The sequence below is a fragment of the Heterocephalus glaber genome, unplaced genomic scaffold (genome assembly GCF_053883595.1).
Source record: "Heterocephalus glaber isolate CG9 unplaced genomic scaffold, H.glaber_assembly_v1.0 deba00000613, whole genome shotgun sequence".
Classification (NCBI taxonomy): domain Eukaryota; kingdom Metazoa; phylum Chordata; class Mammalia; order Rodentia; family Bathyergidae; genus Heterocephalus; species Heterocephalus glaber.
Window position 1 is genome coordinate 3,013,913 of NW_028258152.1, and position 27,650 is coordinate 3,041,562.

General features: G+C 40.1%; 1 protein-coding gene and 1 pseudogene across 4 annotated transcripts in view; one reads left to right on the plus strand and one right to left on the minus strand.

Annotated features, from left to right (window-relative positions):
* Positions 1 to 27,254, minus strand: part of Fhip1a (FHF complex subunit HOOK interacting protein 1A) — a 260,320-nt gene extending 233,066 nt beyond the window's left edge. For all 4 annotated transcript variants that reach the window (XM_087205791.1, XM_021247881.2, XM_021247880.2 and 1 more), the window contains exon 1: positions 27,005 to 27,254. The gene's annotated coding sequence lies outside the window, so the exon portion shown is untranslated. The remainder of the gene's footprint in view (positions 1 to 27,004) is intronic.
* Positions 864 to 10,081, plus strand: LOC110346592 (mRNA decay activator protein ZFP36 pseudogene; annotated as a pseudogene).
* Positions 27,255 to 27,650: the final 396 nt, after the last annotated feature.

Sequence of the window (27,650 nt, forward strand, 5' to 3'; positions counted from 1 at the left end):
CAAGTTAGCTATAAGGCCCCACAATCCAATCACTTTCCAAAAGCCCCACCCATGAGGGCTTGAGGCTTTGGTGAACATCTAGATATAAACCATAACAGGTGGTGAACTTGATATCCTGTCTAGCACCTGGCATAGTGCTTGACACATAATAGGCCCTCGATAAATTTCTATTGAATCTAAATGTGGGTGTGACGTGAAGTTCTCTGAAGAAGCCACATCTATACTAAAGATCCTGCAAACTCCTTGACCATGGCCAAGTAGGACACTGGGATTGTGGAGAAATGGAATACTATAGGCTAAGAGCCAAAATTATCTTGGACTATCTTAGGTCGTTCATAGCCCAATACTTTAACTTCTGTATCTGACCTAAAATTCTAACTAATACAGAAACTTCTTGGAACGTATCACTATGTTTGGCAGATGTCTAGCTTCCAGCAACTCTGCAACTAAGAATGCTGCAACACCTAAAACCTGGAGAGGAGATTCCTCCCTTGCTATAGCTCTCTTACCTAATGTTCCCATCAATGTAATTGGTCACTGTTTTGATTTGTGACTTTTATTCTGTAACTATCAAAGTTCATGACCTCTTCCATAGCGGAATATGTCATTAAGGGTAACCTGAATCCATATTTCTGGGCCACTGTCACTCATATTTGGCTTGGAATAAGCTTTGTTCTTATTTCCTTGAAAGTAGAGACATTATTTTACATCAACACTACTTCAAGTAAAGCTCAACTAATTTTCTGACTTAACTTCTAAATCTAAATTTGCCTTATCTTTTCAATTGTTTTTCTTTTGCACTGTTGAGCCTCATACACGTTAGGCAAGCACAGTTCTCCTGAGCTGCACCCCAGCCCGGGAGTATGGATTGCTTCTTATGGGCACACACGCACCCTCCCAGAGGAGAGGAGAGGCAGCCCTCCAGAGTGGCCGAGGTCTGCATTGAGATCCGATCTCTGCCACTGACTGCAGGTATGACTTTTTGGCAATTATTTCACCTCTGTTCACTTCACGTCCCTCCTGAAAGAAATGGGTAAGCCTGTCATATAAAGCAGTCTGTTTCCTTCACAGCTGAATGGTGAATTACCTGAACTCTTTATTACCCCTTCTTCACCGGTTTTAAATTGTTCAACTCATATCCTAATGGTTTTGGTTTTCCCAGTTCTGGGGATAGAACCAAGGCCCTTCGCTCTGAGCTACATCCCCAATCCCTTTATTTGAGACTAGCTTTCATTAAATCACTAAACTGCTCAGGCTGGGCTTGAATCTGAGATCCTCCTGCCTCAGCAAAGTACTGGGATTATAAAGTGTGTGCCACCACAAATGGCTTCATGACAGAATGATCTTATATATGTTGCCTGAATTTGAGGAGGTCATTATTTGAAATAGGAGGAATTATGTTTACAAGGCATTAACTTTTCATGACCTCATAGCATTTCAGTGACTGCTGCACTTTACTGCCATCATTCCCAAGACTTCCTGAAGCCATAGATAATTTCCCAATGTGTCACTATGTCACCTGAAAGAGCAATTCCCTTTTCTTAATACCCCACATAGGAAACAGCACAACAATCAGGTAAAGAAAGAACACGTCAACTGTACCTATTAAATACATAATAACAAAACACCAGTTTAAGAATGATTTTTAAAAACAACAATAATGAAGGGCTTAGTGCAAATGTAAGTGCATCCCTGTCAAAATGCATGTGACATTATTCAAATCCCTCCAGGGAGAATTCCACTGGAGGTAAGGCAAGATTGGCCAGGGATCACAGACAAAAACAGTGATTCTGGTTTGCTGAAATGCTCAGAGATGAGCATAGAACACAGCAAGTCTTCCTGAGAAACACTAAAAGGTTATTTTCCACCAGCTTTATTCACCAAAGAGCAGTAACCTTGCTGAAGAAGATATTTAGGATAGGACCATTCTTTAAAAGATCATTATCTCACAAATCTGGATATTATTGCTAGGCACAGAACATGTATTTGCAGAAGGAAATATGTCTGAACTGAAGCTGCAGGAAAATGCATGCTTTTATTGGTAAGCAGTAAATGAAAAAAGCAAATGCACGCTCTAAGCCTCTGTTGCTCAGGTGCAAACAAGGACACCAGAATAAAAGGTCAAAAGAACTTTTGTTACCACCCACGTAACCAAGGCTTCCCCCAAAAATGTCAGTTTACAAACCTGTCCACTATTGTGAAACCATCTACATCATGTGAACTGGAGCACATTTTCTCAAAGGTGAACAAATGAAAACTGCATGGAGCTGTGACAAATAACTTGCTTAGAAACAGTTGCTTTTATCAATATAGTATATATAAAAGTGTTTCTAAGGATTAAATGCAAATACATTTATGTGTTATTTTAAACTCAGTTAACCTTGCTTAAAAATGAATACTGATTTAAGCTACTGGAGAAAAATGGTACACACCTCCAAAATTAAATGATAAAAGGGGCAGTACCTAGTCTAGAAGAGGTTAAATGCTAGCAGCTAAATCAACATAGGTATTGAATAAATAATCTTGAGTAACAGAAGTTGGCAAGAATTCATGACACTTTTCAATTCAAGAATCTGGTCCTGGCTCTATGATCCTTGCCAGGAACAGGGAATTTTCCTAAACAGAGAGCTCAACATCTGAGGAATTTAAAGCACTTTATGACTAACCCGAGCCCCTATTACATTCCTTTCTGGTAAAAAACAAATTCTGAAAGATTTATTTTGCCCATGGAGAACAAAAAGCACAAAGATGAAGTGAAGGATTTAAAGTAAAATGTATCCTCCACCTCATGACCAGAAGGAAAACTGAAACACTGTTACTACATAAAGAGTGACTTTGTAAAAGATGTTAACAGAAATGGAAAAACCCACACATCCATAGAAATATTAGTCTCTTCAAAGACTACATACTTATTACAAAAATGCCAGCCAACCCTCAAAACCTTTTAGGAACAACTCTTTTAGGACTGCCTTCATGCATAAAACATTCTTTTAAATTTTTCAGCTGTGGCAAATTTGGTTCCTTAAAAATGTAATTTGATATCTGTCCACTGGAAGTACTTCTAGAAAATAAAAAGAACCCTCAAACTGGATACTATTTCTGATCAAAAGGATAAGTGTTTCCCTCACCCTCCCTCCCACTCTTTCCCCAGGGTGTACTAGGGATTGAACTAGGACATCACCTGAGCTTCATCTCCAGTCCTGTTTTATTCTGAGACAATGTCACTAAATTGGGGGGGGGGGGTGCCTCAAACTTGAGATCCACCTGCCTCATTGTCCTGAGCAGCTGGGATTACAGGTATATGTCACCATGCCTTAAAAGTGCCTCTTTTTTTAAGGAGGCAGGGGATCAAACCAAGGGCCTTCACACTGACTACATTCCCAGGCCTTTTTCCTTTTTTTTTTTTTTTTTTTAAATTTTGAGACAGGGTCTTGTTAAATTGCCAAGGCTAGGCTCAAATTAGCCATCCTCCTGCCTCAACCTCCCAGAGTGTTGAGATTACAAATACAAACCACCATGCCTGGCTTAGCAAGTACTTTTTTTTTTTGAGACAGGGTCTTGCCCATATAGCTCAGGCTGGCCTTGAATTCATGATCCTCCTACCTCAGCCTCTAGAGTGCTAGGACTACAGGCCTATCCCACCACAAGCAGCTTGGCAAGTGTTTTTCTTAAGTGGCTTGTAAACTACAGCTCCCTCCCCATCCACAGATTTCAAATCAATTAACCATGAATGAACTAATGGATACACCTCGAGGCCATTCCCTAAAGTGAAATAAATAGGACACACACGTGTAAATACTGAATAGTTTCTCTGGTGTGAGAAACTGAAAGTGTAAATGAGAATCAAAATGTATAATAGATAATGTGAGATAGGAAGAAAAGGTCCGAAGGGGAAGGGGAAAAGAAAGAAGGGAATGGAATTAATATGAAAAAAGGAAAAAATGGAAACAGTCTTTAAAAATAAGGAAGGATGGAGGGGTTGAAGGGAGGGCAGGGAAATGGGGAAAAAATAAGAACCAAGATACATCATGTAAAGGTACAAGTTCCCAATGATGAATATCATATTGTATACCTAAAATGTACCGATAAACTTTTTAATAAAAACTACCCATGAACTGAAAATATTTTTTTAAAATTCTGAACATGTACACTTTTTTCTTGTCATTAGTCCCTAAACAATACAATTACTTATATAATATTTATACTACATTAGATATGATATTTACTGTAGAGATGATTTAACATGTATAGGAGGATGTGCATAGGTACTGCAAATACTACGCCATTTTATAAGGGACTTGAGCACTGCAGACTGTGGCATCCCCATGGCATCCTAGAACCAGTCTCCCACAGACCCTGAGGGATCACTGTACTTAACAGAAAATTCTTCAGAATTGTACCCAAGTGCCTTTCTAACAACAGCAGGCAACCTCACAGATTTCTTTGACGGGTACCCTTTATTTTTCACAGTATCTCTGACAATGGCATTGTGTGTGCTCTTAATCAACTTGATAATAGCCATATATTTCATATTATTCATTAATTCAACAAATATTTATAATATACTTAATGTGTGCTAGGTTCTGTGTTAAGTGCGGGGGGTATAGCAGTGAACAAAAATAGACACACAAATAGCCCTCATCAAGTTTACAGTCAGGCACGAAAATAATTTATATAAGCATACACATTGTAACCAGTAAGTCTAAGGAGGCGGCATACATGGTGATATAAAAGGCTGTACTACTGAGATCCGACTACTTTAAAGAGGCTTTCTAAGGAAATGAAGAAGGCGGGGGGGGGGGGGGGCGCGGGAGACAAAACTAGGCAATGGGTAGTGAAGTGAAGGTATCAAAATGGTGTTCCAAGCAAAGTGAGCAGCATGACACCTGAAAAGGACTGAATGAAAGACAATAAACCTTAAGTACTAAGGGTAAGAAAGTCATATGAGATGATGCTAGAAAGATGCACAATAAAGAATCTTCATTTACCCTAAGACTGATGAGACGCGCTAAACAGATGTCAACTGGGAAGGAGGAGAGGAGAGAAAATGATGAAATCCACACTGTTTAACTCTCACTTCAGGTGGGATTGACAACCACAGGGATTGGCCAGCGAGGAGTCAGGAAGACCAATTCAGAGGCTACTGCGATAGCACAGAAAAAAGGGTAGAGTCAGTAAAAATGGTAGGAAATGAATGGATTTGAGAGATATTAAGGATGTGGAATCAGTAAAGGCTTAGATGGCGACACTCATATTCATTATTTTCTTGAAGATAATGCTTTGATATTGCCTAAAAGTTTCTTAATCACTGGAATCAAGCATTAAACAAATGTTCTTTTTCAATCAGCTTTCTATATCGCATTTATGGCATTTCTGTAACATATCTTAGAGAACAAAGAAATAGCACGAGAGAAAAACAAAATTTAAGAAGTATCTCATCTTAGATAAAAATGTATATTCCTGAAAAACTGTGCTACACCTGGGTAATAAAACAAAGCACACCTTCAAAAATATTACTAAGTAAATACTTCTTCCTTGAAGAAAGCATATACTAAAAAATGAAGAACATATTATGATACTTTACCAAGTGAAATGTAAGCCACTATCTTGATTATTTTCACACACCATTTCTCTTTTATCACCAGGTATGTAAATTGGGTAATTTTACAACTGTGAAAGGGCGAGATGGTTGGAAAATGTGTAACCATTAGTTTCACAATAAACCATTTAGTAAGCAACCAGTGCCCAAGAGACTTAAGGGTTTAGATCTATTCCTTCACCAATGACTACCCTCAGGGAAAAGGCATTTTATATCTGTATTAGTATGATATACTATTTCCAGTTCATACTCTCCAGAAAATAGTTTTCCCATAAATAAATCTACAAAGTAAGTCTTCTACAATGGCATAGCAATTATTAAATAAAAATTACTAAAAGTTACTGTTTTGGACTAAGCTCCTGAACAGAGTAGACTACAAATCAAAATGGAGTCACAGTAAAATTCTCCGTCACCAAACTGAAAGAGTTGTTTATCTGACCTTCCAAGAAATTAGGATTAGAGAGAAAACAGCCAAATTTCCCAAGCAGGCCAGTTTCAACTGACACGATAATGAGTTTCCTCAGTTTTAATCTGTATGCAAAAGAAATAACTTGAAATAACTAGATGGTAACTAATGGTTATTTTCCTATGGTTCTCTGTCCCAGACCCCACCTTACAAGGAAAATAATAAAACAATCTGCTTTTCATTTTTGTTTCTGCTGTAAGTCCTTCTCTGTCTATAAAACCAACCTCTTGGACCACTGGAACACTTATTCTACTTTATGTTATGAATTGTTGCCTAATCTTAGAATCAAAAATCAAACCAATTACAGAATGACGAATATCACAGGTTCTCACTCATATGTGGAAGCTAAAAATGTCGATCTCATTGAAAAAAAGAACACTTTTTCTAGAAGCTAGGGATGATAGAGAGAAGCTGGGCTAGCAGGAGGCTGACTAATGGGAGGAATTTAGACAGGAGGAATAAGTTCTGGAGTGATACAGCACTGCAGAGCAACTTAAGTTTACTACAACTTATTAGATATTTTATAAACAACTACGAAACAGGAATTCAAGGATCTCAACAAAAACATGAAAAATATTTAAGGAGATAAAAATGCTAATTACCCTGCTATGACTGTTACACACTGTATACATGTACTGAATTATATTACCCATAAGTATGTACAAGTTTTGCATCAATGAAAAATTAACATGTTCCTACCAGTGAAGATTGTACATGCATGTTCAATTGTTCAGAGCTGCTCAGCAGCAAGATATATGAATTACACCCTGTCATGAACATATTAAAGCCAGGCATGGTGACCCACTCCTGTAATCTCAGCACTCAGCTGAAGCAGGAGGATCTCAAATTCAATCCCAACCTGGGCAATTTAGTGACTACTTATCAATTCCCAGTCTCAAAGAAGGTAGCAGGGTGCTAAAGCCCTGGTTCAACTGCCAATACCTCAAAAAATAATAATAATATAAGCCTTTCTTTTTGAATGAGGGTGGTGGCACACACCCATAATCCCAGCTAGCAAGGAGGCTGAAGCAGAAGGATCTCAAGTTCCAGTCTAACCTGGGCAACTCAACAAGACTCTGTCTCAAAATGAAAAAGAAAAGGGCTACAAAATATTGGTCAGTGGTAGAACGTTCCTTGATTCAATCTCCAGTAGCAGATTTTTTTAAAGAAAGCCAAATAAAACCATTAAAACAAATGTGATTTTGGAATTAATCTAACCAAGGAAGCAAAGGACCTACTCTGAAAAAAGCAGATAGAAGAAGACATCAGAAAGTGGAAAGAGGGCCAGGGATTTAGCTCAGTGGTTCCGGCGCCTACCTTGCAAGTGCAAGGTCCCGAGTTAGATCCCCTGTACCAAAAAAAAAAAAAAGTGGAAAGATATTCCCTGTCCCTTGGTAGGCAGAACCAATATAGTCAATATTATATTGGATAGTATATATATATATATTTTGGAAGTCATACTTCCTAAACTGATACAGATCTAACCCAATCCTAACCAAAATACCAAGAGCATCCCTTACAAAACTAGAGAAAACAATCTTGAAATTCATACTGAACCAGAAAGGACCTAGAATAGCAAAAGCAACCCTGAGCAACAAGAGCAAAGCAAGAAGCATCATCACAAAACCTGGACTTCAAGTTACATTACAAAGCCACAGTGATAAAAACAGGATGGTATGGCAAAAACAAACATGAGGATCATTGGAACAGAATAGAGAATGCAAAAACAACTCCAGGCACATTCAGCTATTTAATCTTTGACAAAGGGACCAAAAACATACGTTGGAGGAAAGATAGCTTCTTTAGCAATGCTGCTGGGAAAACTGGCTATGCACATGCAGAAGACTGACTCCTAGATCCATTTGTTTTGTTTTCTTTCAGCAAAACACTGGTACATTTAGATAAACATACTGATAACATTCATTATAGAGGATTTGTTCCAGTACATGATGTATCTTGTTTTTCCTCATCTCCTTCCTTATTACAAAAGCTTTGATTTCATTTTTTCCTTTGATTTTTCCTTTTTTCTTGTCCCTACTTTCCTTTCCCACTCCTCCCTTTGTTCCCCTTCTCATTTGAACATTTTCTTCCCATTTCCCAGTGACTAATGTACCTTTTAGTTATTTCCACTTTCAGTTTCTCACACCAGAGAAACAATGTGGTATTTAAACATGTGTCCAATTTAGTTCACTTAAGAGTATGGCCTCAATGTGCATCCATTTAGCTATAAATGTCTCAAGCTCATCCTTTATGGCAGAGTAATACTCCACTGAATAAAAAAACACATCTTCATGGGGCTGGGGATTTAGCTCAGTGGTTTCACCACCTGCTGCACAAGCGCAAGGACCTGAGGTTCAATCCCAGGTACCAAAAAAAAAAAAAAAAAAGAAAAAAATCAAACAACAATAAATGCTGGGCGATAGAGGATGTACATTGTTGGTGGGAATGTAAACTAGTACAACTATTATAGAAATCAGTATGGAGAGTCCTTAAAAATTAAAACCAGAAATTCACTGACCCAGATATTCCCCTTCTAGGTATCTTCCCAGAAGAGTTAAAGGCATCATATTATAGTGCTACATGCATACCCATGTTTATAGCAGCACAATTTATAATAACTAAATCTTGGAATTGGCCTACGTGTCCATCGACAGATGAATGGATAAAGAAAATATGGTATTTATACACAATGGTGTACTACTGTCATAAAGGAAGAACTTGAGTCATCTGTAAAAAGTGTAAGCACTTTGAGCTCCTAATGTCAAGTGAAATAAATAAGACACATAAGTTTAAATATTGCATGGTTTCTCTTATATGAGAAAGCCAAAATATAAGTAAAGAGCATATTAAAGGATAGATATTAGGAAGAGTAGATTGATTGTAAAAGGCTGGAGGGAGGGGAGAGTAAGGGGAGAGTTGTATATTGTTATGTACATACACAACTCTCCACCAGGAATGTAATCATTATGTACTACAAACTAATTTAAAAAAAAAACCTGAAAAAACCAAACGTGATTGTCTTTTGACACAATGTAATGTTTAGCCAGCCTTACAGATTATATGAACCAAGTACACCAAACTCTTGAGACCAAGAGTTCTCTGAACTAAAGGAGTTGACTGAGCCATTACAGACACCAGCTAGAACCATGCTCCAGAACGAGCTACCCTAGCTACCAGTAGCAAGGCTAGACAGCAACTGAATATGTGTCCACAGACCTAAGAGCCAAAAGTAATTCTACGATGAGAATTTAAGGAAAGAATGTATAAATTGTTTACATTGAACCTACACTAGCTACACATAAGGGGGACAGAATACGGAGGAGATGGATGATACGTAAGGAGTATTGCTGCTTCTAGACTGACTGCAGCTAATAGTATGGAGAGCTACACATAATCAGGGCGCAGCCCCACCTCACCTACTGTGACTCCTACCACCTCCTCTCAATACAAGACTGAGCTCTGTCGGACCTTCTCCAAGAGTGGGCGCTGCCGCTCTGGGGCGAAGGGCCAGTTTGCCCATGGCAGGGGTGAGCTGCGCCAGGCCAGTCGCCACCCCAAGTACAAGACGGAACTCTGCCACAAGTTCTACCTCCAGGGCCGCTGCCCCTATGGCTCACACTGTCACTTCATCCACAACCCCAGTGAGGACCAGGCAGTCCTTGGCCACCCTCCTTTTCACCCTCCAGCTCCCCACCACCACCTGCAGCTGACTTTCTACTTTCACCCTCTGCCTTCTCTGCTGCCCCCTACCCTGTGGCAAAGAAGGAACCCACCCCAGCCTGCTGCCCCTCTTGCGGAAGGGCCCCTCCAGGCAGCATCTGGGGGCCGGCTCGAAGCCCCTCTGCACACTCCTTGGGATCTGATCCTGATGAATACGCCAGCAGTGGCAGCAGCCTGGGGGGATCAGACTCACCTGTCTTTGAGGCTGGGGTCTTTACACCCCAGCCCCCTTCAGCCCCAAGGCGGCTCCCCATCTTCAATCGCATCTCTGTTTCTGAGTGACAAGTGCCCACTTAGAGCAGATCAGCGGGATCTCAAGGGGGAGACACTTGTTGGGACCCGGGAGACTCCCAATGTAATCAGGTGGCCCTCCCCCCACATTCCAAAATGCATTAACCCATTCCCCTGATGCCACACTGGGGCAGGCCCCCAGTGTGCAAGCCCAGTCAGTGTTCATGGTGTGGGGGAGGGGTGTTTCCTGAGCTTAAGATGTAGCATGTTTGAGGGGGCCCGGGAGCTCTGGCTCCTGGCCAACCCTGTCTCCTGGAATCTTACGCGCGCTGTGAATAGTAGGCCCCTTCCCACTTTTTCCTAGACCTGAGTTTCCAGTGTCTGGTGATTGGAGCCTCCCCTGAGGGAGAATCCTGGGGCTCAAATTTCCCTCCACAAGCAAGTAGCCAAAGCCATTGCCAAGTCCCAACCCCCAAACAGTGGGCCCTTTATTTATGACGACTTTATTTATTCTAATAAGATTTTATAGTATTTATATATATTAGGTCATCTGCTTCCCCTGTATTTTTCTTTTTGTAATATTAGATACGATGGTATAATTATTGTTACTATATTAATACATATTGTTACCTCGAAAATTATTTTTGTTTTTGAAATTTTTAAATAAACAGAATCTGCATGTAAAAAAAAAAAAAAAATCAGGGTGCAGAGGTGCCTAGTGGATGCCTGGTATGTATGTCAAGGCCTAGCATACTTTCAGGAATGCAAAGCAGTCTTGTTGGTGTGCCCAAAGCTCTTAGCTGACAGACTTCCCTTATCTCTGTTCCTCTCCCTTCTCCAATCCTGTAATTTAATGTAGGACGTGGTGGATGTTTTTCTTATAACACATATACCACAAAAAGTCTTAATTCTGTACTTAAGTGGCCTCATGTTTTTGTATCTGAGTTACCCAAAACAATCTGTACCACAAACAGCTCACCACTAAAAGGAAGCTAGACTTTACTATTCTCAAATATCAACAACAAACATACCATCTAAATCCTAACCCATGAGCTAAAAAAAGATGGTCTAATTTTGAGATTTTGCAATGAAAGTTTATACCACTCCCTACTAAATGCAGCTTTTAACACGGAAGTAAAAAAATTCAATATAAAAATTTCTAAGGAAATACAAAACCACAGTAAGTCAATAAGCTGATTCTTTCTAAAGGCTTTTGGAAATCTAAGTCACAACCTAAGTTCTATTTAAACAGAGATTCTCCAATATAAATTTGTTTTTCTTCCCTTAAAAAAAAATCACTAAAGCACTAAAATATACATGAAGTAACTTAAATAGCTTATAGCAGTACTATCTTGACAGTCATCATCATATACATTTACACCTGAATTGGGTTTATAATGTGGTATTTTAAGAAATATTACACTTCTGATACACCATAACAGCTCTTAGGAGAAATGCTGTGCTCCTTGTGTGGTTGTATTTAAATTATACCTTGAAATCTTTCTAGCACAGGGAGGAGAGGCGAAAATTGCAATAACTCAACAGTTTTGGTTTTAAAGGAGAAATAATAAAGTTGAGGAATTAAAAATCTCAAGCCTTCTAATGCCATGGAACTACTTAGAAGAGCAATTCAGAGAAAATATTAATCACCACTGAGCTACACCCAGGTTGCTCTCCATGCAAGCTGCAGCTCACCTGAACATATTATGATCACCCTACTACAACACTGAAAGATGAGCCATTCCTAACAATAAAAACGCTGACCCTTTCATAATTGTATCTCAACAAAGGTGCCATAGGAAGATACTTTGCCAATGGTCTTCAAATCCAACCTGGCCACTTCATGCACTCACCAATATGCTAGGAAGAAGAAACATGGATTATCTAAGCCTCAAGCCATTGTATAATTCCTGAACTCCGAGTAAAGGGATTTTCATTTGCCCTTTACTTTTCTCAAGAAATAGAAGGAAATATTTTCAAAAGGCTGGTAAGAACTTCTAGGATTAACCAGGATATTGGAAGTCTCACACCTAATTTTTATAAACAGAAAAAAAAATTTGTATTTATCAGGACTAATAGTGAAATTTTCTAGATTCTGAGAGGAACTGATGACTAAAGAATATTGATGTGAGGGCTGGGGATTTAGCTCAGTGGTTCTGCTACCTGCCCCGCAAAGGCAAGGAGCTGAGTTCAATCCCCAGTACCAGAAAAAAAAAGAATACTGATGTGAAAGTTTACCCTTTTTTGTTTGCTTTTACTTTTTATTATGGAAAATTTCAAACACAGACAAAGTAAAATAATGCAATGAACAACCATCATCTAGTTCACAAATTAATAATGTATGGCCAATCTTTTTTTTATTCATTAAGTGTATTGGTACATTTTAGGTATACAATATGATGACATTCATCATTGGGAATTTGTACCTTTACATGATATATCTTGATTCTTATGTTTTTCCCCATTCCCCTGCCCTCCCCCCTTCAACCCCTCCACCCCTCCTTATTTACAAAGACTTTGTTTCTGTTTTTTCCTTTTCTCACATTTATTCCTTTCCCTTTTTTCCTTTCTCCTCCCCCTTCCCCTCCCTCTTCCTCTTTGAACATTTTCTTCCTATTTCACATTATCTATTACACATCTTGATCCTTATTTACAGTTTCAGTTTCTCAAACTGGAGAAACTATTTGGTATTTACGCATGTGTGTCCTATTTATTTCACTTTGGCCAATCTTGATTCAACCCATCAGAATCATCCATTCCTACTCCTTACCCATGTACGTTGGCTGGTTGGTTGATGGATGAGAAGGTTTCATTGCTCAGGCTGGTCTCAAATTCCCGGGTTTAAGTAGGCTCAAGGGATCCCCCTGCCTCAGTAGCCTGGACTCCAGGCGTGTGCCGATGTGCCCAGCTTCCTAATCTACTGTTTTAAAGCAACTCTCATACATCATATCTGAGATAAGCGGGAAAAGTGCCCCCCAAAGATATATACACTTCCTAATCCCCAGATGCTGTGACTGTTACCTTATACAGCAAAAGATGTAACTAAATTGGGATCTTGAGAAGAATTTATCTTGGATTATCCAGGTAGCCCTTGGTGCCATCACATGTAAGAAAAAAGGCAGAGGGAGATTACATATAGACACACGTGAAAGAGAAAGCAAAGTGAAGACAAAGCATGGAAATGCAGCCACTAGAAGGTGGAAGAGGCAAGATTCTCTCCCAGCATTTCAGGAAGGAGTGCAGCTCTGCCTATACAGCATCTTGCTTTGAGACTTCTGGAGTCCAGAACCATGAGAATAAATTTCTGGTTTTTAATCCATGCATGTTATGGATGGATATGAAATATCCCTCACAGCTCAGCACTGAAGGCTTGGTCCCCAGTGCTGCAATGTTCAGGGCTAAGGCTTTTGAGAAGTGATTGGATCGTAAAGACTCTGACTTAATCAATGATTAATCCACAGATAGGTTCATAATCTGATAGCATTACTGAGAGGTTATGGAAATTTAGGAGGCGGGCCCTAACTGAAGGGAGTGCATCCTGGGAGCACGCACTGAAGACTAACTTATCCTCAGCCCCTTCCTCTCTGGCAATGTCTCCCTCTCTGTTTTCTGGCTGCCTGGACATGAGCCACTTTCCTCTGCTTCCTCCATGATACTTTGTGCCTCTCCCCAGGCCTCAATCCAATGCAGCCAGGCAGCAAGGAACTGAAACCTCTGAAACAATGAACCAAAACAAACCTTTCCAAGTTGTTTCTCTCAAATGACCAGTTTGTGCTTGTTACAGTAGTACTAACGAATGATAATCATATAATCTGAAAAAAAAATGTTAACTAAAAAATTTTTTTGATTTTTTTTTTTTTTTCAGTACTAGGAGATGGATTTTTTTTTTCAGTACAGGGCCTTCATGTTGCGCTACATCCCCATTTTTGTTTTGTTAATTTTGAGACAATGTCTTGCTAAATTGCTAAACTACCCAGGCTGGCCTCAAACTTGTGACCCTCCTACCTCTGCTTCTCAGAGTGCTGGGATTACAAACATGCACCAGAATAAAAATTTTAATAAAAATTAGGTTTTTACTTTAAATTTTAAAAATATAATGGTCAACTGTGGTGGCCTATAATCAGCTATTCATAAGGCTGAAGCAAGAACTGATTGTAAATTCAATCCCAGCCTGGGCAATTTAGTGAGACCCTATCTCAAAAGAAAAAATAAAAAGGGATGGGGCTGCAGCTCAATTTAAAAGCCCTGGGTTAAATCTCTAGTACTGAAATTAAACAAATACATAAATAATTTTAAGAAATAAAATCTGATACAAAGAGATACATCTTTAAGAAATTAGAATTCTTCTTTGTAATACTATCATTGCTTTAACAAAAAATGGTCTAATGTCTCTAACAGCCAAAGTCTGAATTCCTCAAATTGTCTCGTAAGTTTATATTCATAGGTTTAACTTCATAGTTGACCTATCTAAATCAAGCTTAAAATACAGTTGATATAGTTCTTAATAATAATTATTTTCCCTCTTTGTTTTCCTGGCCACTCAAAGAACAAGCTGAGTATGGCAATATCTCCTAAAGAAACTTACATTCTGGATTTGACTGATGATATCACTACAAACTGATATGGTCCTCTTTTTTCCTGTTCTTAAAAACTGATAGTTGGACTGGGCATGGTAGTGCACACCTGGAATTACAGCACTTGGGAGGCTGAGGTAAGAAGTTCTTATCCGAGGCCAGCCTGAGCATACTAGATTGTAACACAGCTAGCCTGGACTATACCGTGAGACCCTGTCTAAACAAACAAAAACACAACATATCTGGTAGTTGGATCTAAAGGCTTGAGGAAATAGTATTCAGTTTTGTGGCAAGAAACTTCATACATGGTTTTGTATATTTACTACTGCATTAAGTTAGAAGGCATGTCATGTTTGCTTTTTTTTTTTTTTGAAACTTAAAATCAATCAGCGGGATCAGGGTTTATTAGCCTGACCTTTCATTTATAAAGTTCCCCATAAGCCTTTGACCTAACAGCTTTTTTTGGTTTGGGGTCTAGGAGGCTGCGTTTCTTTCGGTGCTGAGGATTCAATCCAGAACCTCAAACTACCTACCATATCCTAACAATTTTAGTAGCCACTGATGATCATTTGCTAGACCTGCTATTTCATTAGGGATAACAAAATGGTAATATTTTATTTTTTATCTTTCATTGTATATTTATTAGTTGGAATTCACCTAAAAGCAAGATTTTATCTGAACCACCTATTTGGTTACCCTGAAATACAGCATTGTTGGTTTTTTCCCTCATGGGAAAGGTAAGACAGCATCTAGGTTAGATGTTGGTAGCATCTAGTTTTCCCAGTAGTGCCAGGATGGGTATCAGTCACTTAACTACAAAGACTACCTTGTCTACAATCAAGGAGTGTAACTTCCCAACTGTATGTACTCAACTCGGTCCTCTGGTTACTAATTCAAGTAACTGGTCTACAATATGAAACCTATTTTAAAGAATAACAGCCAGGATCCATTAGGACTGACAATCTGATACTAATCTCAGGGTTTATTTGCTATCAAATCAGTCCATATTCTTCAACAAACTACTACAAGTCACCCACCTTGAGTCCGCCTTACCCTACTTCACAAAAACAAACCGTCTTCTGGACCATGTCAGGGCTCTACCCTCAGCCCCTCCTTGCAACCAGCTCAAGCTTGCCTCTTCCCCTCAGGAGGAGACTCTCCTGCTCTTAATGTTCAGCACCTTCTTTTCTCCTGAGAGGAGTATAGCCCTTCTTTTCAAAACTGCTTCTCTAAACCAGGTGAGGTGGCACGTGCCTATAATCCCAGCCCTCAGAAGGCTGAGCAAGAGGATCACAAGTTCGAGGCCAACATAGAGGAGAGATCCTGTCTCAAAAATAAAAAAGCTGCTTCTCTTTCCCAGCTCATCCAGGTATTTCTAGAGAGGACTGCCCACCACCAGATAATCTGTGCCTCTCCACAGGGACAGTAACATCCCTGGAGTGAGGCCATGCAGAATCATTTCTGGGATTTTGAGTACTTAGTCATTTCTCCCATGCTTTGGCCATGTGAGGCAGTCAGTCCCCCTCTTCTCTACAGTCTGTTTTTGTCATGCTGGGGATTGAATTCAGGGCCTTGGGCGTGTTAGGCAAGTGCCTTGACCCTGAGCTAAACTCACAGCCCTATGCAGTTTACACTTCTACTATTTGAGACCACAGGAACCCTAAGGGAATCCCCATCATGAGTCTTAAAAATTGTGGCCAGAGTGACCTCTGCCTTTCCAGTTTCCTATACTTCCCCTCTCTACAAAGAACACTTCATTACATACTGTCCTGATTTTCTGTGTATGAACACACAAACTTGTCTTATCTTTTGTGGTTTTGCAGAGATACAGCTTGCACACCTACTGAACCTCCCACAGGACCCTAGAACAATGCTAACAGGCCCTTAATACATAAATAACAATACCAAGAATTATTACCTCCATATTAAGCACTACATATAAGTTATCTATTTAATCCTCATAGAAACTCTCCAGGGTGTCCTTTTTTTCTTTTTCTTTCCTCTTCTTCCCTTTTTTTCTGGTGCTAGGGATTGAACCCAAGGCAAGTGCTCTACCACTGAGCTACTCCCTCAGCCCAAAAGAATAGTTAAGTGTATGTGTGCATGTGGGCCTGTATTCAATAAGAGACAAGGTCTAACTGTGCTGCCTATGAACTCATGGTTCTCATGCCTCAGCTTCCCAAGTAGCTGAGACCACAGGCATGTGCCACCACACTCAGCTTTCTATGTTATAGATAAGAAAGTTAAGGCTTGTCAAAGAAAAGTTACTTGTCCAAAGTCACACATTTCCTAATTGGTATAGATCAGGGATTAGAACCACATTTACATCCAAACCGCAACCTCTTTCCACTATGCCCAAGTAGCTCACACAATAATAAATCCTTGCTAATTATCTTACCAGAAGGTATAAATGATCAAAGACCTTCATTTAAGCTCTAAATTTTCCTAACCTCAAAGTGTATGTTCCTCCATCTTTACAAACAATAATATTACTAAAGTAATAGACAAATGAGCTATATGAAAATTGGACTTTTAAAAAAGTTGCAGTACAATTTTTCCAAAATTGCTAGTGGCAAGCCGAAGACTAAATGCTGGCATTTCTCTCAAAGTAATGGGTAAAAGAATGAATATTTAAGGCCATTCTGTCAGAACAAGTTCTATACAACTCCCTGGGAAGTGATATTTCAAAACACCAAAAAGAGATCTGTGAGCACCTGTCAATGTGTGACACGCCTACAGCTCTCCAATTGCTCAGAGGAATATTCCTGTGTCATCATTACACACTAATCATTACTGAGCACTCCCATGGCTTGGAGAAGCCTTTAGGAGGAAAACAGCTCCATCTTCAATAGTTTATCAAGGAAGGGGGTAGGAAGCAGTGATGGCAACTTCCTGGCAAAGAGCCTGAAAGTCACTAGCTCTTACTACTACAAGATCACATTCTGTAGGGCAACCTTCTCAATTCCATGCTTATGTCTCCAATCCTTACTGCACAGGTTTACATGAAGCTCCTACCAACAAATTAAGTTTGCAGCAACTATGATTTTTCAGCTAGCCAAGTACCTTCCATTGAAAAGTATCAAAACAATGCTTGCTGATGCCAGTCTGTTTCCTTTTCTTCTTCCTTCCTCATTTTCATCACTTTATTTGAGGAACTTATTACCATGTAGGCACTCTTCTAGAGAATGTAATGAGTGCTTCTAGAAGGCCCAAAGACTCCTTCAAAGAGGCATGCTCCTCAAGGACTGCCACAAGTTCGAGGCCAGCCTGGGCTACACAGTGAGTTCAAGGCCAGTCTGAACTGCATGGTGAGGCTGTGTCTCAAAAAAAAAAAAAACAAAGAGGCACGTGCATCATACACAAGTTGGCAACAGCACAGTTATACCCTTAAAAATGGTTGCATCCCCTGGCAGCAAAATATTTGTTAACTCTGGTGAAAGGTAAGCTCTGAAGGATGCTAGGGCTGTCACAGACTCAAGGATATCTCAAATGATATATATGCAAAAAGGATTTATAAATAGTGAACTGCCAAGAAAATGTAAATAACTTCTGCTCTTAATGTAACTATTACAAAGACACAGACCTGTGAAGCAGGTGGTTGTATGATTTGAAAAAGCTAACTAAATATAGATAGTAGAGGTCTTCAACAACAAGAAGGGAACAAGAAAAAGGTTCCAGAGGATGCAACATGAAGCCTAAGCAACAAAAGGGATGTGGTGAGTGAAGGGACCCAGGTTAGCAAATCTCCATTCAATTTTAAGAAATACTAATCATCAGGTACTGGATCACATCTCGGAATATAATGTCAACTTAGCCAAAGCTAATATGGCCAACGATCTTTGCTATTCACAGAACTTTAAATGTTATAACAACTAAATAAACCATAGTATAGTAAAAGACAAATACAAAACACAATAAAGAGGATAAAAAGTATAGAGGGTCTCCAATACTTTGAGTAACCAACCAAAAGGAAAAATGAGCTCAAATTTTCTATGATGTTCCTCAAAAACTACATACCACAGCAGGAAAAATAATGGAAGTCACACTGTACTTAAACAAAAATTGACAAATCCAAAGGTCCTAGGAACAGACAGCTCACTTTCCATATTTCTTCTCCATCTTTGCTTAAAATTATTGACCTAAATGTGCTACATACCACATAAGGTATTTAAGGAGGAAGACAGGAATGGATTTAACAAGAGGCATAGCAAAGGGAATTACAAGAGACAAAAGCAAAGCAGATGACAGCATAAACAGTTGCAAACGGATACTTCAAGAATGGACAAATTCAATAGGACATTACATACAACTCAATTATTTTCCTTAGGAAAAAACTGGCTCTCAGTCAAGGATAATGCAAATTTTATCCTTCCCCACCCCCAGCCCCCTGCCCCTTACAGCACTAAGCCACATCCCAGCCCTTTGAAAAATTTTTGAGACAGGCTCTCACTAAGTTGCCCAGAATGGACTTGAACTTACAATTCTCCTGCCTCGGGCTATAGGTTTCATTTCTAGTAACAACTTCAAACAACTAACAGGCCATCTCTGAACCACAGCATTGAAAACAAGTTCCGGCCCATGAGGAGTGAATTAAACATTTCTGCCATGGGCTCAAGATGGGGACTATAGGCACACAATCCCTCCTTTGCCTTTCCTTCCCTAGGAAGATCATAGTGCTTTGAAAAACCAGCCAAACACACTGGCCGCCTTACTAAAAGAAAGGCACCACCAGGAACAGTAGAGTGTTTGCTGATATACACCTTGGTCCTGATCCTAAAGGATTGTACAGTCTATCTGGGAAGGACAAAAGTATAAAAGATAACACTAGACGGCATCAAATGACTGAGTCTCTAAAATTTCACTGGGAAGATTCTAGGAAATTGCTAGACAAAAAGACAGCCAAGAAAGAAAGGATCACAAAGGCTCAGAGGTAGGCTTTTAAAATGCACATCCCTGGATTAAACTGGAAGGACGGACTGGTCTCAAAAGAAATGAGGAAAAGGGAAAGACAGGGTGTGTTTCAGAATGAGTAACAGCCTAGCATGGAACCAAAGCGGAGAGAGGAGTGCCGTGTATTTAGCTCAGTGTCATCGTGCTTGCCTCCCAAGCGCAAGGTCCTGAGTTCAATCCCTGGCACCGTAAAAAAAAAAAAAAAAAAAAAAAAAAAATGTGCTACTGACAAAGCAGAAAGAGGATCTACACAGGGCATCAGGTGACAAATGGCTTGAGTGTTAGGGTTCTTAAGAGAAACAGAACCAGTAGGAAAAGTGGGTGTTTATACACAGATTCATAAGGAATTGGTGCATGTAATTCTGGAGGCTATAAAGTCCCAACATCAGCAGTCTATAAACTGGAAACCTAGGAGAAACAATGATATAAATTCCCATTTGAGTCTAAGGAAGAAAAAGACCACCGTCCCCGCTCAAAGACAGGGAGGGAAGGAAGAGGTAAGGAGGAAGGGAATGACTGCAGGAAAGACAAGTACTTACACAAATTGAATTACGCCCCCACATTGAGAAGGGCAATTTGCATTACTGAGTCTACTGATCCCAAAGCTAATCCCATGAAGAAACACTCATGGACACAACCAGAATGTTACACGGGCAACTTGTGGCCCAGGCAAGTTGACACAAAAAATTAACTATCACATCTTGAACTGAGTCATTAACCAGCTGAAAATAAGGACCATGACTGGTGAGATAAACAAAGCTATATTTTATAAAATCAAACTGACTGTGGCATGAAAATGGATTGGGGAAGAAAAACTGGAAACAGAAACAAAATGAAAAATATAATTGCTTGTGTAATAACAAAAGGCAAATCATCAACAACCAACATTTTTTCACAAGATTCTACTCAGTAGAAGGCCCTCTGCTGGGTGATTAAAATGTGCACTTACTCTTGTTTTCCTAGAGTTTAATTTGATGTCAGGATCTAACCCTGTACAGACTAAACAGAAGGAAGTAGAGAAGGAAGTCTAGGATTCCAAAGGTCAGCAGTGAAGATGAAGATTTAAGAACTGACCACATAAGGAAGAGTGCCAAGCTGAGAGGTGGTGCCTGGCATCCCTGGACCGGAAGATCAGAGAACAGCAGGTTGAGTGAGTCAGGCTGAGGCAGGAAACCTCGTCAGAATTACTCATTTCATAAATCACTGTGAAGGAATGGCCACTCCTCGGTGACAACCCAATCTGATAACACAATCAAGAGGCAGAATTCCCTTAAGGAAAACAAAAAAAAAAAAGGAGAGATGGGAAAACACAAGTGTGAGATTGCTGCAAGCTGGTTCTTGCTCTAGGGCAACTCCGGTGTGCACTTTCCAAATAGGTCATGCAAAATCCTAAATAGTCACATGGTGGAGAAATAGAAGAAGGAATCTCAGAAGTCAAAACTAATCAAGCTGGTAAGAAAGTACATTAAGTCTTTTAATACAAGCAGTGTAAATATCAAGTACTTTGGTGTTTCCTGCAGCAAATCAAGGTCAATGAAAGATGAAAGCCCTGTTGTCAGATTTTTCATAAGAATTTAAATACATCTTGCTTAAAATAAGCCAAAAGCAGAAACATTTTGGAGTATGCACAAATTAGAGCATATTTGTCTTCAAAAGCAGATTTGTAAGGAATTAGTACTTATCAAAAAAGTGACCTAGTATTAGAGAAAATATTAAAAATACTTTAGACATGTTACATTTTCCCACAAAAAGACTAAAATATAAGTATACGCAAACCATAAGATTGCCCATGTCCTAAGAAATTCTAATTTTATTAAGAAAATTTTTCATACCAAAAAAATCAAGAAATATTTTTCCTAATAAACATGGGCAGGCAGCATTCTTATTTAGAGGACACGGAGAAGATCATATATTTAAAATATAAACTTAGCTGGGCGTGGTGGCACATGCTTATAATCGCAGCACTCTGGAAGGCCAAGCAGGAGGGCCACAAGTTCAAGCTTAGCTGGTATAACATAGCAATTTAGTGATAAATTCCATCTCAGAAAAAAAATTTTAAAGGGATGGGAATGTAGCTCAGTACAAAGGTCCTGGGTTCAACTCCCCACTACCACAAAAAAAGAAAAAAACAGCTGGGTGTGGTGGCACATGCCTATAATCCCAGCACTTGGGATGCTGAGGCAAGAGGATTGCAGTGAGTTCAAGGCCAGCCTGGGCTACATTGTAAGTTTGAGGCCAACCTGAACTACATAGCGAGACCCTATCTCAAAAATTCAAAAAAAAAAGAAAGAAAAGAAAAAAAACAAAAACAAAAATCTTATATCAAGATATACTCATTCATGAATATACATTACGTGTGTATATAGATACAGGGTTGTATGTGAATAGATTAATGTATGTAAATATTTTGTTTATATGCATTTCTGATATATTACAACGTAAGATGAATGAACTGTAAAAGTCCCATGAACATACACAGAAAAAAAATTTTCATTCTAAGGACTAAAACATACTTCTCTAATGGAATGGCTATGAAAGAAGCTGGACCAAATGAAAATATTATTCAAGTCTCTGCAGTGGTCAATAAAAACTATGTCATAGGAATTCCTGAAAAGTTCCTGCCCAATGAGTCTGAATCATGAAAGTTAGCCGAAGTATCTTATTTCACACTGTCTGCACACATAGGAGAGGGAAATCAGATCCTGGCACTTCCTAAAGCCCAAAGATACTAAAAGTGACCATGACCAATATTTCAATAGAGGTAAACTGTAACAATACAAGGAGAGGCGCTAAAATATATTCTCTCCACATTCAAGAAAACCTAATGGATTTTCTGAACTCCTTAATGGCATGTCCTAGAATAATGTTCTTAAGAAACTGTTTTTAAAAAACTATGCTTCATAAAAGCTAATTAGCAAGGATAATGTTAAGAAACTATAAAAAAAAATCTATGCTTCATAAAAGCTAATTAGCAGATCATCCAACAACTGCAAGTATTTTTATAGCTGTTATCAAGTACCATCTTCTCTTTGGGGGAAAAACATTAAAACCAAAAGGAACCTGAAGGGTGAGGAAATGAGGTGACTGCCACCTAGAAGCTCAGCATTTTGCACTATTCTGACCTCACCTGACCATGTATTAATAATTTCCAACTTCAGGCTTGTGCCTTAAAAAAAAAAGGGTGTTAATACAACTAAGACTGAAGGGACCTTATGGAAGGAAATGTAAGCTAGAGAAATTTTAACATTTTCATACCTGTGACTCTTTCACAAGCCTTCCCTACTAAAAACACACAAGTGGTACAGTGATACACTCAAGGATGTTCTCTGAAGAACTCTTCTTAATGTGAAAAACCGGGAAACCCAAATTCCCAAAGAGAGAAATAACAATGAAGTACCACACAGCCAATTAAAAGAAGAAAATGAGAATGAGCTGTATGCATGGTCATGAAAACATTTTCGAGATGTATTATCAAGTTAAAAATAAAAATGAATGGGGCCCGGGGATTTAGCTCAGTGGTTTCGCCGCCTGCCTTGCAAGTGCGAGGACCTGAATTCGATTCCCAGTACCAAAAAAATAAATAAATAAAAACCAATGGCTGGGGACAGCTGAGTGATAGAACGCTATCTTAGCATCCATCCCCAGTACTGCATAAATAAATAAATACCAAGCTGAAAGTCGAACTGAACTGGTCCTAGTTGTTATTAATATCCACAATATTTTATATGGGAAAATTTGGGGTGAAAATATACATATTTGTAGCAGTTTCTCCAGAATATAAAATTATAGTTCATTTTAACTTTCAACATTACATTTTGGCAATGTGTGGATTCTGAATAATATGTATTATGAGTGCATTCAGAAAAAAAATCAGGTTTCATTTTAAGTTACTGACATAACTGGAAAAGAAGAAAATCTTTGTAAAGGGAAAACTTAAGATGCTAAGTTTTCATTACAGCTCTAAAATATCATCTGTCTCTACCTCTCTTTTAGAAGACCACAGCATATTCTCAGAACTTCAAAATTAAGCAATACACATAGATACATACAGGCAAAGTCCCTTTAGAATCTCTGGAGTAATAGCTTCTCAGCATAAAAGCCCAGCCCAAGCTCCAGTATTTATCCAGTTCTACTGAGCAACACGGTCACCTTCTGCATCGCAGCAGACAAACTCATGTACAAAGAGTACAGAATCTTCAGTCTGAAGACATCTGAAGCATTTTCATAAGGAAAATATGAGGAATTACAGATAACTGTGTTTGAATCCATAGTCCTGTACCTTATTCAAACATTGTAAAACCTAAACAGAAGAAAGAATTGCTTAGAGAGCTAACTGAGGAATCACTCGAATTGGAAAATTTTCTACCTGCCTAGGAAAGGGTAAGAACTTGTACTGGGAGAGGTTTGTCCCTCTACTTACAAGACCTTGGGCAAAACATGTAAACTCCTCTAGCTCAATTTCCTCATCAGCAAAATGAATGAACTGGTAATAAACACCCTCTGTGGTCCTATTAGTTCTAAAATTCTGATAAGAGACCTTTATTCTTGCCAAGGGCCTTTATTAAAAAATATATGTACAAATAATAAAATTTTATCTAGTATAAAATATATAACCAAAAACAGAACTTTTGTCTCTTTCTCACCTCTGAGTTCCATTCTTTAAACAACAAAAAGTTCCTTCTATTCCTCTAGCCATCTTTTTCTCACAATTACTTCCATATTTGTAAACTACACACTTTTATTACTATTTACTGGGGTTTTTTTTTTTTTCAATTTTAGACATTACCAAAAGTCCTCTATCTAATCTATTGGAACATTTATTCACCCACGATACTCCCAGGGCTTCCCTCCCAAATGTAAGGCAATTTTATTAGACAGCCACACTGTTGAGATGCTAGGATATATTATCTTTATTTATATAAACATATACACATATGCACATATTTACATATAGTCTCTTTGTCCTACCTCCACATGAGTTCGCACTTTGGTTAATAAGAACTAAGACCTCATTTCATATCCAAGAACTTCACAAAACTCTTAACAGGGAAAAAATTAAAAGCCTGGCCTGTAAATCAGAAATTTTGAATTCAGATCTAAGTCTACTACACACTGAAGCAAACTCCTCATAAAAGTCCTTTTTTATCTTTGAACATCAGCTGTTTTCCTCCTGTGCAGTCTAACAACAGTCACTGCAAAATATTTAAACAACATGACATAAGACCGGGCGTGGTGGGTGCACACCTGTGATCCCAGCACTGAGGCTGATGCAGGGAGATTATGAGAATTCAAGGCCAGCCTGGGCTACATAGTGAGTTCAAGGACAGCCTGAACTATAGAGACCCTGTCTCAAAAAAAAAAAAAAAAAATCACATGGCACAAATGTAAAAGCACTTTGTTAATCATAACATACCACAGAAATGTTCACTTTTGCTATTATCTTTACTATGAGATCTCTACAAATGAAGTTCTTGTAGTTTTTTGGGTTTTTTTTATCACTCTTGACCAGTGTTCCTCTACCTGGGCTAAAAATCAAGAGTGAAGTCACTGGGCATAAGAGTGAAACATATCAATTGCTTCCAGGCCAGAATTTGAGGGCCCAGATCTTCAATGGGCCTATGGATTGTTCTATGAGACAAATGTACACAGAATAAAAATCAAATGTCTAAGTAGAGATCAGAGAAAATAATTTTGCTTTGTTTGTGGACAGAAGGGAGATTCCTTATCAAATTTCCCTTTTAGAAGTGATACAAAATCACAGTTTCATTCCCCTAAGGTAACATTTATCTGTTTCTTCTTCTATTTACCGTTACATTTCTACATGTTTGCACATCTGCTTCTTGATTTGTAGCCACTGTCTATGAATTTCCTATTACAGAAAGAACTTTGCAGAGCAAATATTTTGAACCAAACCTGGAAGGTAGGGCACAGGACTGTTTCCAGCAATGCATCTGTCCGCCTCTGTAAAAACAGAACGCTTTGTACAATACATAGTGTCTCTACCTTAGAAGCAAGGAAGCCAGCTGGGTAGCTGGGCCTGAATCATTAGACCACTCTAAAACACTGCCCAGTCCACTTCAGTGATGCCCACTTTCTCTTGCCCTTTCCACTCACCCTGAATAATGTAATCCTGTTCCTCTACCCGAAATATGAGAAATGGGACCCCAAACTTAATTTATTTCAAGGCAGACAAGGACACAGTTCTTAGGAGCTTTTTGGGAAGGGATTAACCAAGGCTAAGAGAAATCAGCCTTTAATTATGTGAAAAGTTATCTAAAGCCAACTTGTACGCCATATTAAAGAATACACTTAGGGTCTGAATCTTCTGTTCAATTTCTACCCAAAGAAGACCAATGAAGCTCTCCAAATGTGGACGCTGACTGTGGCCCACTAGTCTGGGCAGCTTCAGGGCCAACATCCTGTCTGGCACCAGGTGCCCCAGTGAACTGGAGGTCAAGCAGGTGACCCTGACCCTGGCTTGGTACATTAAGGAGACAAAATCTTTTCTCTTGTTAATCACCATGATAAAGGTGATTAAGCGGGAATTATTTTTCAATGACCTATATAATTTCTTCGGGCTGCTATAGCTTTTAGCAGGGAACAGCTGACTTCTTAATGACTTGATGGTAGCAGGGCCCTTCCAGAGAAGCACAGGGAGTAGCAGGCCCAATCTACAGACAAGAAATAAATGATAGGCATTGTTCTTCCCCCTCTTGAGGCTGTCCCTGCTCAGTTTTTGCCTCCTTCCCTCCAGGGGGTAGGCAGTTTTCTCTGTCCCAGGATGGTTGGGGCTGCAGCACCCGCTGAATGGCGTTAGCTAGATCTGTTATAAATAGATGGGTCCAGGAGCCCAGGGATAAGTCACCAGAGCCGCTCACGTGATCCCCAAAGTCCCAAGCAAACAGGGCTGCGGCTACCACCAACACCTCCTCTAACCAGGCTTGAAATAAAATACCTAGATCTGCCCCCTCGAAATAGGTTAACAAGAGAGCATTGTTGAGAGCAAGGAAAACACACACACGTACAATCAATAACAACCATGACCTGAATGCAGTCTCAGCGAATTTATGAAATTGAGCAAGAGCCACCCAACAAGTCCTTACCCCAGGAAAGTACTCCAACCTGACTGGCACCACCTGTCTCTTATAAATGAGCGCGAGGAGGCTGAGAGAGGAAAACTGAGATCCAGAGCTCCTTGCCTTCGCCAGTTCCTCCCTTAGGATCAAGGTGTTCTGGCCCCAGGGACGAGGAGACGGGTGGAGAGCCTGGTGACATCTTCCTCCGTCAAAACAAGCCGGCCTCAGTCCTCCAGGGTCCTTCACCCAGCACCATCCAGTGCTGGGAGAGCCCCGCTCAGAGACCCCTTCTGGGACACTGCGCCCCAATGGTCGTCTCTCCTTCCCCCCGCACACACCCTAAAATAAGACGCTGTCGGCGCGAACGTCGGGTCGGCACCCCACGTACCTGTCGGCGGCCGCGGCCAGGCGGAAAGTTTGCGCCGCGCTCTCCGCCACCCGCGCCGGGCACTGTCAACTAGGAAGGCAGCGTCGGCTCCTCGCTCGGCCCACGCGACACTCCCCGCGCCCAGGCCGCCTTCCCGGCCAGGCTGGTTCCGGGTCGGTGTCCAGCGGGGCTCGCGTAGAAAGTACAAGGCGAGGGAAGGTCGGGGCACAACTCCCCGACGGTGCGTCAGCCCGCGGCTGAGCTCTCGGGTCCCGGGGCGCGCCCCCACCCGGCCCCACCCCCTCGTGCCCTCGGGAGCGCGGGCGGGGCCGCAGCCAGAGGCGGAGCCCAACCTGCCGGCCCCGCCCCCCGCCTGGCGTCGCGCGGCCACCAGGTGCGTGGAGGACTCGGGTGGAGCGCGCTGCGGCGCGTTCGGGTTTCCAAGGTGAAGGGGGCGGAGCTTCTGAGAGAAAGTTTCCACCGAAACTTGAACTGGCGCTTGACGCCTGACGCCTCGCCCTTGGAGGTTCGCCCTTCGCCGGAGCTTCACCTCTTCACACACAGCGCCAAAATGAATAAGTAATAAAGAAATAAATGACCCCTGAAGTGGGCAGGGGGAAATGTGGTCTCAGGACGGGAGGTTGCTGTTTTGCTTTTTAAGCGCAAC